Below are 15,712 nucleotides of genomic sequence, written 5' to 3' on the forward strand. Positions count from 1 at the left end.
TTTCATTGGTAACTTGTCTTAAGACTTAGCATTTCTCTTTTTTCTGTTTAATTTACAACTGCAAATTGAAACTAAAACTGGTACCTGTGCTGGGTAGAGAGGGGAGAAATAATTAATAACCATTTATTGTGTTACAACTCCATGTTGAAAACCAGTAATAGCCAATTCATTCATTCATTCATTCATTCACTCACCAACCAAAAAATATTTACAGATTGATGTCTGTATGCCATGCATGTGCCAAGTTCTAGAGATGTTCTGATGTCTCCTTATCCTTAGTGAGTTTTACGATCTAGGGGGTAGAGACAGACAAGTAACCCAATGAAAAAGAATTGAAAATGAATGCTTTCTGCCTGTTTTGGTTAAGACACTGATATAATAAACACAAGAAATCGAAGTCAACCCGAGACAGATTCTCCCTGACACATAATTTATTTATATAGGAATATACTGGAAGTAGCTTCTTAAATTCTGGTTAAAAACTGGATGAGGTACAAGTGTGTTGAGCAGAAAGAAAGATTTAGGGATTTCCTTGGAGGAAATGGTGTTACAAGTCCCTAATTTTACCCCGAGCGGTAGGATGGGAAAGGGAATAACATCACATTCTTCAACTCGAGCCTTTACTATGATCTCTTAGAGAGTGTGCTGTGTGTTTTAAGAATGGGGGTCGCCTTAGACTGGGGTCCAGCTCTAACTTGGAAAGTCTGGAGGGTGACAGAGGGGCAATGAACTGCTTTCAGGCTGCACAGGGGTCAGCCTACCATGCCCAGAGTTTGTCAGAATAGAAGATGTAAGAATGCTTCCCATGGGCCATGCTGGAACCATTTATTCCTGTTGTGTCCCAGGAGCAGAGAGCTGACCGCAGGCCTGCCAGACAGAGCACATCCTCTTCAGCCCATCTTGAAATTTGCAAATGAGGAGTCCCTGGGGAGGGGAATCCCGAAGACATAAAAATCAAGAAAAAACAAGACAAAACAAAACTACAACCTATGAGGAAAGACTCAGCAATAGTCATTTGCCAGACCAGAGAGCTCAAAGCTACCCAACCAATATTTTTCTTTGTTAAATCCGGCATTTCTGTTTACTCTGCCCTCTGCCCACAGCCATGTGAGCTGTTGTTGAAAGGGAAAGGGGGCCAACAGAGAGGCACAAAACAGAAGCTGGGCACACCTCCTTCCTGGAAGTCGGCCAAGTGCAGGACTGAGCAAGGGCAAGAGGGAACGTTCTTCACTTTGAAGGTTGAAGAGTTGCCTGACATTTTGGGCTTAAAACATTCTAGTTAGTCAATCTGGTTTTGTGAATGAAAGCGATCACAGAACTGTCTCTGCCATGTAAGCAAGTAAGAACTCATGGGGCTCTGCCAACTTTCCTTCCAGGGATAGGGAAGATTATCTCCACTGAATAAAAGTTTAAAGGGATAGAAAGAGGCAAAAATAAATTTGTGGTTTGGTCCCATCCACACCCACGTCCACATGCCTGATGGGAAGAGCACAGGGTGTTAAGGGGGAGACTAGCAGAGGCATCTAACATGGGCTCCAGGGGGTTCAGAGGAAGTAACATTGTTAAACAGGGAGCAGAAGGGATCTGAAGCTTACTGTGAAATGTGGAAGATTAAGTGCTTTAGCTCCCTGCAAAGTTCCCCATAAAACAATTCTAAAGTGATTTTTAAAGTCTTGAGCCCCAAAGGAAAGAAGAGAAAAGGAGGCAAAAACTACAAAATTTTGTAACCTGGAAAGCAGATAGATGAGAGGTAAAGAACCTGAGAGAATTGATGGTTCAGCAGAAGTGAGAGATGAAATCCAACTCAATGTATGCAGAACCCACAGCTCAGAAGTGCCTGTAAGAAGTGCCTGTAACCTGCAGGCAAGGGAACTTCAGAAAGGCTAAAATGAGGGGCGCCTTGGTGGCTCAGTCAGTTAAGCGTCTGACTGCATCTCAGGTCACAATCTCACAGTCCGTGGGGTCGAGCCCCCCCCCCCCCCCCCCGTCAGGCTCTGTGCTGACAGCTCAGAGCCTGGAGCCTGCCTCCGTTTCTGTCTCCCTCTCTCTGCTCCGCCCTTGCTTACACTCTGTCTCTCTCTCTGTCTCAGAAATAAATAAACATTAAAAAAGATTTTAGAAAGGCTAAAATGAGGAGGAGTGGTTGAACATTGAGTTTTGAAGTAGCCAGATTCCCAGATCTCAACCAACGACTGCCCTGGCAAGAGAAGGAGGGTTTATTTTTTTTTAAAGGAGGGAAAGTTGAGCTCAGTTGAGGATGGAGATACCACACTGAAGCCAGAGGGTTAAGTGAATGTGTACTAGATGTTGAGGCCATCCCCTACTCTCTCAGCCTGCAGACGTCAATCAGCCAGGGGACTGAGGAACTTTCTCTGGGGAATCTGGCTAGCATAAGCACAGAGTCCCATAGATGGTGACATCCAGGGTTCCTCACCTGACCTGCCAAGTCAGATCACCCTACAATGAAGTTCATAGCTCAGGAGTGCTACCCTTGTGTTTGAAGGATTTGGTCCCCATACTTCTTTTTTTTTATTATTTAAATTTTGGTTAGTTAATATACAGTGCAATATTGGTTTCAGGAGTAGAATTCAGTGATTCATCACTTAGATACAACACCCAGAGCTCATCACAACAAGTGCCCTTCTTAGTACCCATCACCCATCTAGCCCATGCCCCCTCACTTCCCTCCATCAACCCACAATTCGTTCTCTATCATTAAGAGTCTCTTGTTTGTTTCCCTCTCTTCTCTCCCCACCTTTCCATGTGTTCACCTGTTTTATTTCTTAAATTTCACATATGAGTGAAATCATACGGTATTTGTCTTTCTCAGGGTTATTTTGCTTAGCATAATTCATTCTAGCTTCCTCCGCGTCATTGCAGATGGCGAAATTTCATTCATTTTGATGGGTGACTAATATTCCAGTGTGTGTGTGTGCATCACATCTTCTTTATCCATTCATCAGTTGATGTATATTCGGGCTTATCTCCATAGTTTGGCTATTGTTGATAATGCTGCTTATAAATATTGGGGTGCAAATACCCCTTCAAATCTGTATTTTTGTGTCCTTTGGGCAAATACCTAATACTGCAAATGCTAGATCATAGGGTAGTTCTATTTTTGGTGTTTTGAGCATGCTGTTCTCCAGAGTGGCTTCACTAGTTTACATTTTCACCAACACTGCAAGAGGGTTCCCTTTCTCCGCATCCTCACCAACATCTGTTGTTTCTTGTATTGTTCATTTTAGCCATTCTGACTGGTGTGAGGTCATATCTCATGATGGTTTTGGTTTGTATTTCTCTGATGATAAGTGGTGTTGAGCATCTTTTCATGTATCTGTTAGCCATATAGATGTCTTCTTTGTGAAGTGTCTATTCATGTCTTCTGCCCATTTCTTAACTGGGTTATTTGTTTTTTGGGTGTTGAGTTTGATAAATTCTTTATAGATTTTGGATACTAACCCTTTATCAGATATGTTGTTTGCAAATCTCTTCTCCCATTCCTTGGTTGCCTTTGAGTTTTGTTGATTTTTCCTTTTACTGTGCAGAAAATCTTTATCTTTATGAGGTCCCAATGGTTCACGTTTGTTTTAGTTTCTCTTGCCTTCAGCGATGTGTCTAGTAAGAAGTTGCTGCGTCTGAGGTCAAAGAGGTTTTCCTCTAGGATTTTGATGGTTTCCTATCTCACATTTAGGCATTCATCCACTTTGAATTTATTTTGTGTATGGTGTAAGCAAGTGGTCCAGTTTCATGCTTCTGCATGTTGCTTTCCGCTTTTCCTAACACTGCTTGTTGAAGAGACTGTCTTTTTTCCATTAGATATTCTTTCCTGCTTCGTTGAAGATGAGTTGACCATACAGTTGTGGGTCCATTTCTGGGTTTTCTATTCTGTTCCATTGAGCTATGTGTCTGTTTTTGTGCCAGTACCATATTGTCTTGATCACTACAGCTTTGTAATATAGCTTGAAATCTGGAATCATGATGCCTCCAGTTTTGTTGTTCTTTTTCAGGATGGCTTTGGCAGTTCTGGATCTTTTGTGATTCCATACGAAATTTAAGATTGTTTTTTCTAGCTCTGTGAAAAATGCTGTGATATTTTGATAGGGGTTGCAATAAATGTGTAGATTGTTTTGGGTAGTATAGACATTTTAACAGTATTTGATCTTCCAATCCTTGAGCACGGAATGTTTTTCCATTTCTTTATGTCTTCTTTAATTTCTTTCATAAGTGTTCTGTGGTCTTCAGAGGATAGACCTTTTACCTTTTTAGTTAGATTTATTCCCAAGTAACTTACTGTTTTTGTGCAATTGCAAATGGGATGTATTCCTTGATTTCTTTTTCTAATGCTTCATTATTGATGTATAGAAATGCAAAAGATTTCTGCACATTGATTTCATATCTTACGACTTTGCTGAATTCATGCATTAGTTCCAGCAATTTTTTGGTGGAGTCCTTCGGGTTTTCTTGGTCCCCATACTTAAATGTGAGTGGTAGTCAAGGAGAACCAGACATGTGAGCAAAACATCTATGTAGTACAGGAGGTTCCAGTATGAGACAAAATGGAGAGTTGGATGTAAGGGACAATGCAAGTAAATAAACTGGAATTGAAGGATCTTTGTTTGAGATCAAAAAGCTCAATGTATCCTTGCCAACAAAATGCAGTGGATTTAAATAGATGCAAGACATATCATTACAAAATATCAATGCACTGGGGAGAATTGAGGCACGCATAAGCTGAGGAGAAAGGCTGGGGTAGATGGGAGGGGGGAGAGAGAGAGAGAGGGAGAGGGAGAGAGAGAAAGAGAGAGAGAGAGAGAGAATCAATAAAGCAAATGGCATCATATTTCTCAACTGCCAGAAGCCAGAGGCCTTCAAAATTTCTATTCTCAGACTATAATCAATTGTCAGGACAGACAAATAGCAACAATAAAGAGGAAGATAGAGAATGGGAGAGACAGAGGAGAGGGCCAAAGGAAATTCTCAAGGTGAGGGTGAAGATAGGTCCCAAGGTGGCAGACATTTGCCAGGTGAGGAGCTCCAGCAGTCCGACAGAAGGCTCTTGGAGACCTTCAGAAAGGTGCCATTGAGAGACTGCCTGCTCTATCTCAACATCTTCAGAGGAGATTTGGAAAATTGATGAGGATTTGGGTTTAAACCGATAAAATACATTAAAAATCAGAAAATCAGCCCTACAAGATTATTATTAACTTTAAGGGAAACAAAAAATGTAAGAAAAGCAAAGAAATTCGAGTGAGCTCATGGCTCAGCTGTAAACAGCATGTCTGTCTGTATTTGTGCCTCAGAAATGGTAGGGAAGACGATGAATCTTCTTTAGTAGTGGCAAGTCAATAGATAAATGTCTAAAACCCCAAACTGAAGAAAGTCAGCAAGTAGCAGCACAAATCTATTATTTACAGGCATAGAAGCAATGGCCAATATTTAGTTAAAAGAAGTGAAAGTGATTGCCTTCAGGGGGAGGGGGAAATGGGCCGAGAGGCTAGAGTAGTATCGTTGATAGGCAAACTTGGTAGAACTACTAATATAAATGTTACAAAAAATAACTCAATTATTTTGAGGTGAAAGAGAGAGCAATGGTGCATGGTAGTGGGGCTAACAGAACTCCAGTCGGAAGGAACAGGATATGTGAAAGCCTGAGCCAGGCAGGGAGGGTATGTCTCCCTTGAGGAACTGAAGAAGTTCAAGGTGAGTGTGCCCGTCAGGGTGAGGAGCAAGGTGGGTGGTACTGAGGGAAGCAGGGATCAGATCATGAATGGGCTTTAATTTTAACCCGAGGATAATGGAAGTTCAAAGGGTACTTTTGTCTGCAAGTGAGAGAAAGACTAAATGAAAATATCTTGAGCAATCGGGGGACTTTATTATGTTTCATCCTATAACAAGAGGTTTAGAGGTAGGGAGGTTAATTGAGCAGCTCTGTGATATCAGGCAGGACCAGACTTTTCTTTCTACTCTGCTCTTCTCGGTGTGCCAGGTAGATCTCTCAGAATGACTAAAAAAGCCAGATGTGGCATCCTCACACAACAACATCCAAAAGCAGAAGGAGGGAAAGGCCATGTTCCTTCCTTATGTCTTTGTGTCTGTCTTTTATCGAGCCATAACAAATCCCATCAAAAATTAGTGGTCTGTAGCAATCACCATGTTCGGTGCTAATGGCTCTGTGAGTCAGTGGTTTGGGTTGGGCTTAGCTGGAAAGTTCTGCTGCTATCCTGGACTCACTCATTCTCCTGTAGCCAGTCCAGTGGTGGCTCATCTGGGGCTAGATGGTCTAAGATAACCTCCCTTCCATGTCGGGGACCTCAGCTGGGATGACTGGGACAGCTGGCCTCCCTGCTCCCAGTGGTTTTCTCTTCCAGTTGACTAGACTGGTCTTCTTCACACGGTAGTCTCAGGGCAGTGTTCTAAGGAAGCGAGAGCTGAAGCTACAAGTCTTCTTGAAGCCTAGCCTCCAAAATCCCATAAAGCCGCTCTGCAACATTCTATTGGTAAAAGCAAGTTGCAGGAACAGCCCAAATTCAAGAGATAAGAAATAGATCTGACCCCATGATGGAAAGAACAGAGACGTTGTATTGTAAAGAATGGTAGGAGTTGTTACGATCATCTTTGTAAACAAATCTATCACAGCCTCCTTTGAAGACTAGAGAATATTTTTCAGATGATGTTAAGCAAATTATTCTCAGACCCTTTCCTAAACCAATCATAGAGAGGGCGATTAGATGATTCCAGTTAGGTAAACATAGTAAAAGTTGACTCCTTGGAAATGAGGACCCATCCTTCACTGAAGCAAAAGGGTTCTTGCTGCAAAAAAGTATGTGAGTGGGATTTGGATAGAAAAATAAACATTATCTCCTGGATTTTTCCAGAGATATGTGATTTCATTTTTAAAAGATAATGATTTCACTGAAAGATAGCTTTTGAAAGATGAAAAGATATGATTTCACATTTGAAAGATAACCTTGAAATAGGATTCATTAAATTTTGTTTTAATTTTAGAGAGAGAGCAAGTGTGAGTGGGGAGAGAGGCAGAGTCAGAAAGAGAGAGAGAGAGAGAGAGAGAGAGAGAGAGAGAGAGAGAGAGAATCTTAAGTAGGCTCCACACTCAGCACAGAGCCCAAGCCAGGGCTCGCTCCTACGACTCTGGGATCACGACCTGAGCTGAAATCAAGAGTTGGTTTCTCCACTGACTGAACTACCCAGGAGCCCCTGATTTCATTTTTAAGAGAGGATTATTCCTCTTGCTTGGAGGGAAGCAAGACTGGAGGCAGGTACACCAGTTGCAGGATTTATCGGCCTCAGTGCTATTAACATATTAAGCCAGATAATTCTTTGTTGGGAGTAGAAGCCTGTCCTTTGCATCGTGTGATGTTTTGAAGTTTTGAAGTATCCATGACATCTTCCCACTGGATGCCAGAAGTACCTCCAGTTGTAACAACCAAAATGTCTGCAGACTCTTCCAATTATCATCTGGGGGACAAAGTTACCTTTGGTCGAGAACCACTGGGTTTGGAATGTAATGCAATGATGACTATTGCATTGGCCTGAACCAAGGTAGAGGTGGTAGGAATGGAGGCAAGAAGGATTGAGGGGATCTTCGATTTGGCAGATGATCAAATGGGAAAGGGAACTATATGTTGTTGATACAGACATTGTTGCCCTAGACATTCTGCAGTTTGGACGCACAAGAGGAGAAACAGGCTGGGAGAATTGGACAATTAGTTCAGTTTGGGACATGTTCAGTTTGGGGCATTTGACGAACATAAATAAAGATGTCCAAGAAGCCTTACAGTAAGGGTCTCAAATTGGTGATGCTTGAGCCTGGTCTAATCTCAGACTTATTTTCTTTGTGTCTACAGTTAAAAAAAATACACCTCAGCCAACATTTAAGAATTGGGAGACTTCATATACCATTAAAAATTTTAAGTTTGTCTGAAATGTTAGAAGATCAGCACGTATTGGACCCAAGTTCTGAGGTGACAAAAATCTACTGAGCAGGGTTTGCCTCAATTTGTCCCAGTCTCCCCAAATACATCTTGACTCCATTGTGTTACTTACCCACTCACCCCATAAGAATTTGAGGGTAGAATCTTTGTTTTGATTGGAGCTTTCTGCTCTCTGACATAGACACAGATGTGAGAATGATTCCAAAAGGCTCCATATTGTATCTTCTGTGTCTGCCTCTGACCCATACATTTCAGTCAGATCTCTTAGGACTTTCTAAATATATCATTCATTTTTTTTCTTTCTGATTCTGGTAGTCAGACATGTTTCTTGTGGGAAACACAGAAAATACAGCACACATATTATCCCAAATCTTAGAGGCCTCTAGGGTTTTGTTGCTAGATTTCCATATGTCTTTGGAAACAGTGATGAGGGCTCTCTTACCACCTCCAGGAAGGAGCCACCTCTTTGTCTCAACTGGGGTAAAGCAGAGTTATTTTTCCGAAGTGTCAATGGAAGAAAATTAAGCAAGCTTGTGTTTACCTCTCTGCTTTCGTGCATGTTAAGCCCGTTGTTCTGAGGGTTGCTAAGGACATTTTTTTTTAAACACTCAAGAATTCAGGCAATTAAGTGTTTTTCCAACATCAAACAATTCCATAGTCAGAATTTATTACCCCTCGTGTCTCTCAGTGTTTCAAGGAAACATTTTCCATTCATGTTCATTTGTTATCTCAAATGCTTTTGAAAATGAGCCCTAAGTGTACTATTTGTAAGTAGGTGACAAAGTTCTTTTAAAACTGCTTGAATAATAGAAAAAAATGACATGCCTCTTAGAGAACAAAATGGGCCATGATAATGTGAGGGAGAACATGTAAGGACGGATGTAATGGTTAGAATTAAAATGACGTCTGACAATTACTTTCAATTTGAACCGAGGTGAAGAAAATCTGAATTACAATACTCTTATGATTAAACTTTGATGAGATGAAAATGTCATCATTGTTTGATGAGAATTTTTTATTAGAGTTCAAAGAATATGAATGATTTAACCGCAATGTACCAACACCACAGGGCTGAATAATCTGTATCAGTTTTTCTCAACTCCTTCTCACTGCGGGTCACCAGAGAAACCTCAGCCGCTCTCATTCTTTAGTGCTTCTGTGACTGTTTCCGTGAGCTTGGCTTTTGAAACAACAAGGTGAGGCTTACATCCTTTGTGATAAGTTTTGACATTGAAATCCTGGAGCAGCTTAATATGGCAATTCATTTCCAGGAGCCATGGGCTGAGATTTGGACTCGTAAGTCTTCTTTTACAAAGAAGTTCACTGTAGAGTCTAGATTTTTTGAGAGAAATGAGTCTGTTTCTCTTTAGCCTGACATTTGACGATTCACATTGAGATGGGAGCTCACGTCTGTTGATGACAAAGCACGGTCCAGTTCTGTTTGGGGCACTAATTTAATATAGGTTGACAAGAGTGTGCTGCCTTAGCACAGGGACTTTTCTCTGCAAAGGGGCAACTGCTGTGCTACCTACTCCTGCACCGGGTGGGGGCAGGAGTGCTAGGACCCCCCTGTCCACTCACTGGGCTCTGTTAACCTGGGATTCCTGCCCTGCCCTCGCTCTTCCCTGTTTTTTCCTCTTTCCCCTCTGGGAGCCCCAAACTGAATTAAATGGTTTCCAACAGTCCTTGGTTATACATCTCTATATAGTATTTAAAAGACTGTTTAAAAGATTGTTGACTTCTGAGAGTCTGAGTCAAAATATTTGGGGACTTACTCTACAACCTTATGGTTTGCAAACCCGCAGGTACTAGGTGTGTTCCATTCTGTTTTGTAAAGGAAAATCTTTCTCCTCTTAACCATTGCAGGAAAGGGTAAAGGTACTAGCATTGGTCATTCCATTCAATTATTTCCCAAAGCCGGTGCCATTGTAACAATGTTATAACTTAACCACTCAAAAATAACCCTTATTTTATCTTGTTAAAAAAAAAAATACAGTCTGTACTCTTTATAGGCTGATCTAGGGTAAGCTCAGATTATTTCCAAACACCATTTTGTTGATTCTCTTATTGCAATTTTATTTTATTTGAATAACCAGGAAACTCAAGCTGAAACGTGGAAGGTATATTGTGTAAGAGGTGTCCGTCGTACTCCTGTTCAGTAAAGAAAAGAGTTGTCTTGGCCATTCAAAGTCCCTTTTGAAAATACTTTGTAAGTGTAGCTGACTTATCTTTGTGGCATTTGTTCTTGAATATTTAAATCTTGCTTCAAAGGTGGTCAAAATGATAATGCGAGGTGAGGTCGGGAACAACTGAGAAGTTTAAACACACTGCAATCTCTACTGGACTTGAAAAGTCAAAGGCTTGGAAAGAGCAAATATGAATGTTAGAACAATTGGACGCCTCCAGTACCACAGGTAAGACACAACGCAGGGCAGTGGCTAAGAGTAGTCTAGACAGACTGGGTTCAAATCCTACTTTTACCACTTAGTACCTATTTGACTTTGAACAAGTTACCTTCCTTAGACTTCAGTTTCCTCACCTGTAAAATGGGGATGATAGCAATACCTACCTGGTAAGGTTTCTATGAGGAATGACTACTCAAGTGTCAAGTGTATGTCTTGTGCACAATAAGCGTTCAACAATTGAAAGCTATTGCGGTTATTATTATTGAAATGTGGAAGACATTATCAGTAACTTCACAATTAATCCCCAATTCTCCTTCCTGGACCAGATTACAAAATCTCAAATAGTGATCTTTATATTATTTTCAAAAGGAAAAATACCAATAAAAAATGTCTGAACTTATCCAAAGTATCCTAAAGTAAATCTGTGGTAGACTTTTTCTTTATTCTTTTTACAACCCAGAGATCAAGAGTCATATGCTCTACCGACTAAGCCAGCCAGGTGCCCCAACGTTGTTTTCTTATTTGAGAACTTTTCTAAGATCTGTGGTACTCCAGGTCTGTGGAACTGAAAATATTGCCCTTTATTGGTGCTGTATATAAGAATTTTCTCTTGCATGGATTTAATATATTTCTTGCCCCCTAAGAAAACATGGCTGATGGGAAATTAGACTGATAGATGATTGGGAGAAATGGGAGAATGTTGTGTGATTTAGGGAAATGAGATTAATTGGGATGTGAGTTCCAGTTTTTGCTTTACTCTTGGGTATCATCTTGGGTAATTTACCTAATCTCATTAACACTTGTTTTTTTTCATCTTTGGAAATGAAAATGATAGTAATGTTTACCCCACAATAAGCCTTGAAGCATAAATGATCGAGAGTAATATTTATAAATTATAAAGCCCCATATACATACTCATAATTGATAATTATTCTAATGCCTGAATTTCTCCTCTACCTATCTGACCCATGGCCAGGACTTTCATAAGGGAAGAAGGAATACAGGCTATGATTGCCATATGTTCACAGATTAACTGAATGCCTCCAGATTGGAGTGTTTCTTGCATCCATTCATCCATCCATCCATCCACCCACCCATCCATCCATCCATCCATCCATCCGTTCACTATGCATTTACTGAGCTGTAACCATGTGCTATCACTCTGCTATGCATAAAGCTTTCAAAAATCAATGCCATGGTTTCTCAGAGATTTCTGAATATGTGCATGTAGAAGAACTCAACTCAGCTTTCTCGTGTTCTCAATGTCTCCTTAAACCTGAGGAGTGACGACATAGAAAAAAGAAAAAAATGTTAGAATTATTCAGGTGACACATTGTTTTGGACATTTTCCAAGCAGGCTAATTATCTAAAATCAGGCTGACATTTATATCTCTAGCCTCCCATGCTTGTTAAAAGACTTTTCTTGCTGAAATACTCATTGAGCTAAATTTCATCTAACATCTGGCCATTGTATAAATATAGCAATGAAAACATGTCTTGTTGCCTACACAGTAGGTATAAATTTTAAAAATCCAATTAGTGTTTTATTCTTTATGTGTATTTTTCTTTTATTTTTCTTTAGCTTTTGAGCCAATTTCAGCCTCCTCACTGAAACTATAAGAATTCAAATATTTAGCACACATCTACACAACAGGAAAAACCAACTGGATTGAGGAATAGTGCTTTGTAGTATTTCCTAGTGATTGTAAGATATTCCTTAAGTTCTTTATTCATTCATGCAACCGGCATATATTGAGCCAAATGTCAAGCCTGGTGCTCAATGCTGAGGGTGAGGGATACAGAATAAATCAAATACCATCTTAGCCCTTGAGAAGTTTAGTACCTAGCAGGGCAGACAGATACCTATACCAACTGTTTTCCTACAATGTGGAATATTGCTATTGCTCTATTGACGAACATGGGCAAATGCTGTAAGAGAGGTACATATCCACCTGGTTCCTAAGGCATCGCTCGCTACTCATCTGATGGGTTGCACACTACATAAATGATTGTCCTCAATCCTTCCCTGAGGGTCTCTAACCTCTCAAAATGGAAGAGCCTCTCAAACGAAGAGCCCAAGGGACTCCTCATTGTGCCTACAGTACTCACTGTGCCTACATTATCCATCTGGGTGGGCACAATCTAGCAAATGCCTTGAGGATGCTTCATCTATTTGGCAATACCAGCCTCATCTGAGTCACAGTTGTTAAAATCTTCACTTCTAGACTCACTGTAATGACAGTTGATAGTCAATGGCCTATTTTGCCTAGATGTGAACATTTAGAAGTAAGCCCGCTAAAGCATAATTTTTACTGTGTGCACCAGGACCTACCACAAGGCATCCTCTGCATGCTTTAAAAAAGTGCATATTATTATACAGATTTTGCCACTCTTTCATTTGGTGTTGACTACCCTCAAAAATCTAAAGGGCGCTCTTAAGATATAACTTGGAAAAACTTGAAAAAAAATTTTCAAACATTATCAAATGCAATGCTTACCTTTTAAACATTAAAAGTTTATTTGCACAAACTTAGTAGTATGAGATACAACATAGTTCATGGAAATCAGCCACAATGCTAATGCTTACTAGATTATTCCAAACATTAGACATTACAGTTTAAATCTCAACATTAGCTCTGACGTTGGAATAACATTTCAGTTAATAAATAATTGTGAATATGACCATATGTTCAGTTTATTCTCAGCGGTTTATCATGAATTACAATCATGATTTGGGTCATAAAAGTGATAAACAATTATGTCTTCACAAATTGCATGTTTATTTAATTAATCCTGAAGAGAATCTAAAAATATATTCTGATAGGTTATATAAATTAGGTGTATTTTTTAGCTTTTGGATTTTAACATGCCTGGGTAACACTGTAACTACTTTCATAGGGTACGGGCATTTGCAAAAGTGAGTGGCCACAGTTTTTCAGCCCTGAATTAAATGCCTTCTATGTATTTCAGAGAACTATGAATTCAAAAGTTACTGTTATTTTGGGGTGATCTATAAAGTAGTATAATACCAATGCACGCACACAAAATTTGTGGTAAAGAAAGTGAGTTTTGTTCATTATACTTTCCAGATAGTAGTCACGTCTTCCTAATAATGTTATTGCCATAAACATATTAGGAAAGACAGAATAAGATAAGATATATATTAGATATAAGATATTTATAAGATATTCTGAATTTGCACAATCTATAGTGCTTATAATGAGAAGTCATATTGGCCTTATATTGTCTTTTAAGGGTATCTCTTGAGCTCCTACTGTTATCTTCAGTTGTCACAAAGGCAACGGCTCTGTCAAATGCTGACAACATGTGGGGATAGTGTCAACATCCTGCAACAAAGGGCCTCGCCAGGATCAATTTTAGCATTTGAATTTGCTACTCTGTTTCGGAATTTTCCTGTTCATTATTGAATTTATTTATTTATTTATTTATTACATTTTTTGAAATGTTTATTTATTTTTTAGAGAGAGAGAGAGAGAGCAGAGCATGAGCAGGGGAGGGGCAGAGATAGAGGGACACAGAATCTGAAGCAGGCTCCGGCTCTGAGCTATCAGCACAGTGTCCGATGCAGGGCTTGAACCCACTACTGTGAGATCACGACCTGAGCTGAAGTCAGAGGCCTTACCCACTGAGCCACCCAGATGCCCCTGCTCATTATTGAATTTAAACCGGTAAGTAAGTTGCCTGGTTTCTTGGCCTAAGAAGAATATTATGTGCTACTTGGTATCAGACTTCTAATAATTAATCAGGTAGTTTAATGCTATCATATATGTTATTCAAATATTTCTAATCTCCTTGTAAAATTTTCTAGACTGAGTGGCAGCTGTAGCTAGTACCTATCAACTGCATAAGGACAAGAGTCAGAAAGTGTAAGAATTTATGAAAACCATCAAATAATAGAAACAAAGTGTAGAGATCTTACATTTAGGCAATGAGTTAGGTACCAGAAAATACTTTCTTCCAGTGTAAAAGTTTAGGACTCTTTGAAGACAATGTCCAGTTCAACAGTGAAAAAATACATTCCAGTTCTGGGCCCCAAATATTTAAGAAAGCCCCCCCCCCCAAACGTAAAAATGACTCTTTATCTTTTTGTACACCTTTTGACGAACTATGTATCTTTTCAGTGTAGGGACCATCTTACAATTTGGGGCGCATGTTGTATTTTTCCATAGGGAAGAGACGGTTGGCATTGCTTCCTGGCTTGGTATAATTCATTTATGTCCTTCCAGTTTTTTCTCTCTGATCTCTTTTCTGTATATCTGTCAGCAGCACTCTCCTGGGAGCAGCACGATGCACTTCATTAATAAGAAGGGATTAAAGGAAAAAGCCCTCGTCTCCTAATACACTTGGATAATTTGGTGCCATCCACAAGGCAATAGACCCCTGCTGCATAGATGTCATTAGAAAGGTACAATTTCATTACTTTTTAGTGGCAAAGCCTTGAGTGAAATACAAAATATGTTGTCTCATATGCAGGGGAAAAAAAGTGCTAAAGCTTTCATTCACTTCACGCCTCTAAAATAGTAGAATGCAAAAATATATTTTATGGGTTTTGCATTTATACTGCCTTCCCTTAGTAGTCCTTGAAATCAAGCTTTTATTAAATACTGAGCAAAATCAAGGTTAAAAGAAAATTATTTACATTCTTAAATCCTAAATGAAATTCAGATATTTTTATTAACTAACACATACCTACTAAGTGCCAGGCACTCTATGGAAAACGAACTACAAAAACATCATTCATGCCTTTTTTTTTTATTACAGCACTAACCTATTAAATACTCTAACTGGAAGTGAGTATAAAAGTGAGTGCATAAGAAGTAAACCATATGGCTGAATAAAAATGATTGTAAGCCAGTAAATTGTAAGCGTATTCAAAAAAATCTGTTTAACTTTCCTTTGCTAACCTCGCTTCCTTTTGAGCTAATATGCTTGCCGCTGGTTGATAGAATTATCTTTTGAGCTGAACACCAACCCCCCACCCTCGCCCCTATTTTAAGCCTTTAGTGGTATTTTGTGCAAACATTTAAACAGAAAAGTCACAAGCCATCCTTAGAATCTCACCCTACTTCTATAGAAGCAGCTCCAAACAGGAAAGGATGGGCGTCACTGGTGGAGGGTGTGGTTGGCCACACATCTGAGAAAGGCACCTGGGATTTAGGAATCTGCCATAAAAAAAAACAAAAAACAAAACAAAACAAAAACAAAACAAAACAAAACAAAAAAACAAAAAACCACCAATGGCACTCCCAAGCGCTACACTGGAGTGATGACTCCCTGGGAACCTTGCGCATCACTTTCCTAGCACCGAAGAGAATCAGGTTTAACAGTGGTCCA

The sequence above is a fragment of the Felis catus genome, chromosome D3, assembly GCF_018350175.1.
Source record: "Felis catus isolate Fca126 chromosome D3, F.catus_Fca126_mat1.0, whole genome shotgun sequence".
Classification (NCBI taxonomy): Eukaryota; Metazoa; Chordata; class Mammalia; order Carnivora; family Felidae; genus Felis; species Felis catus.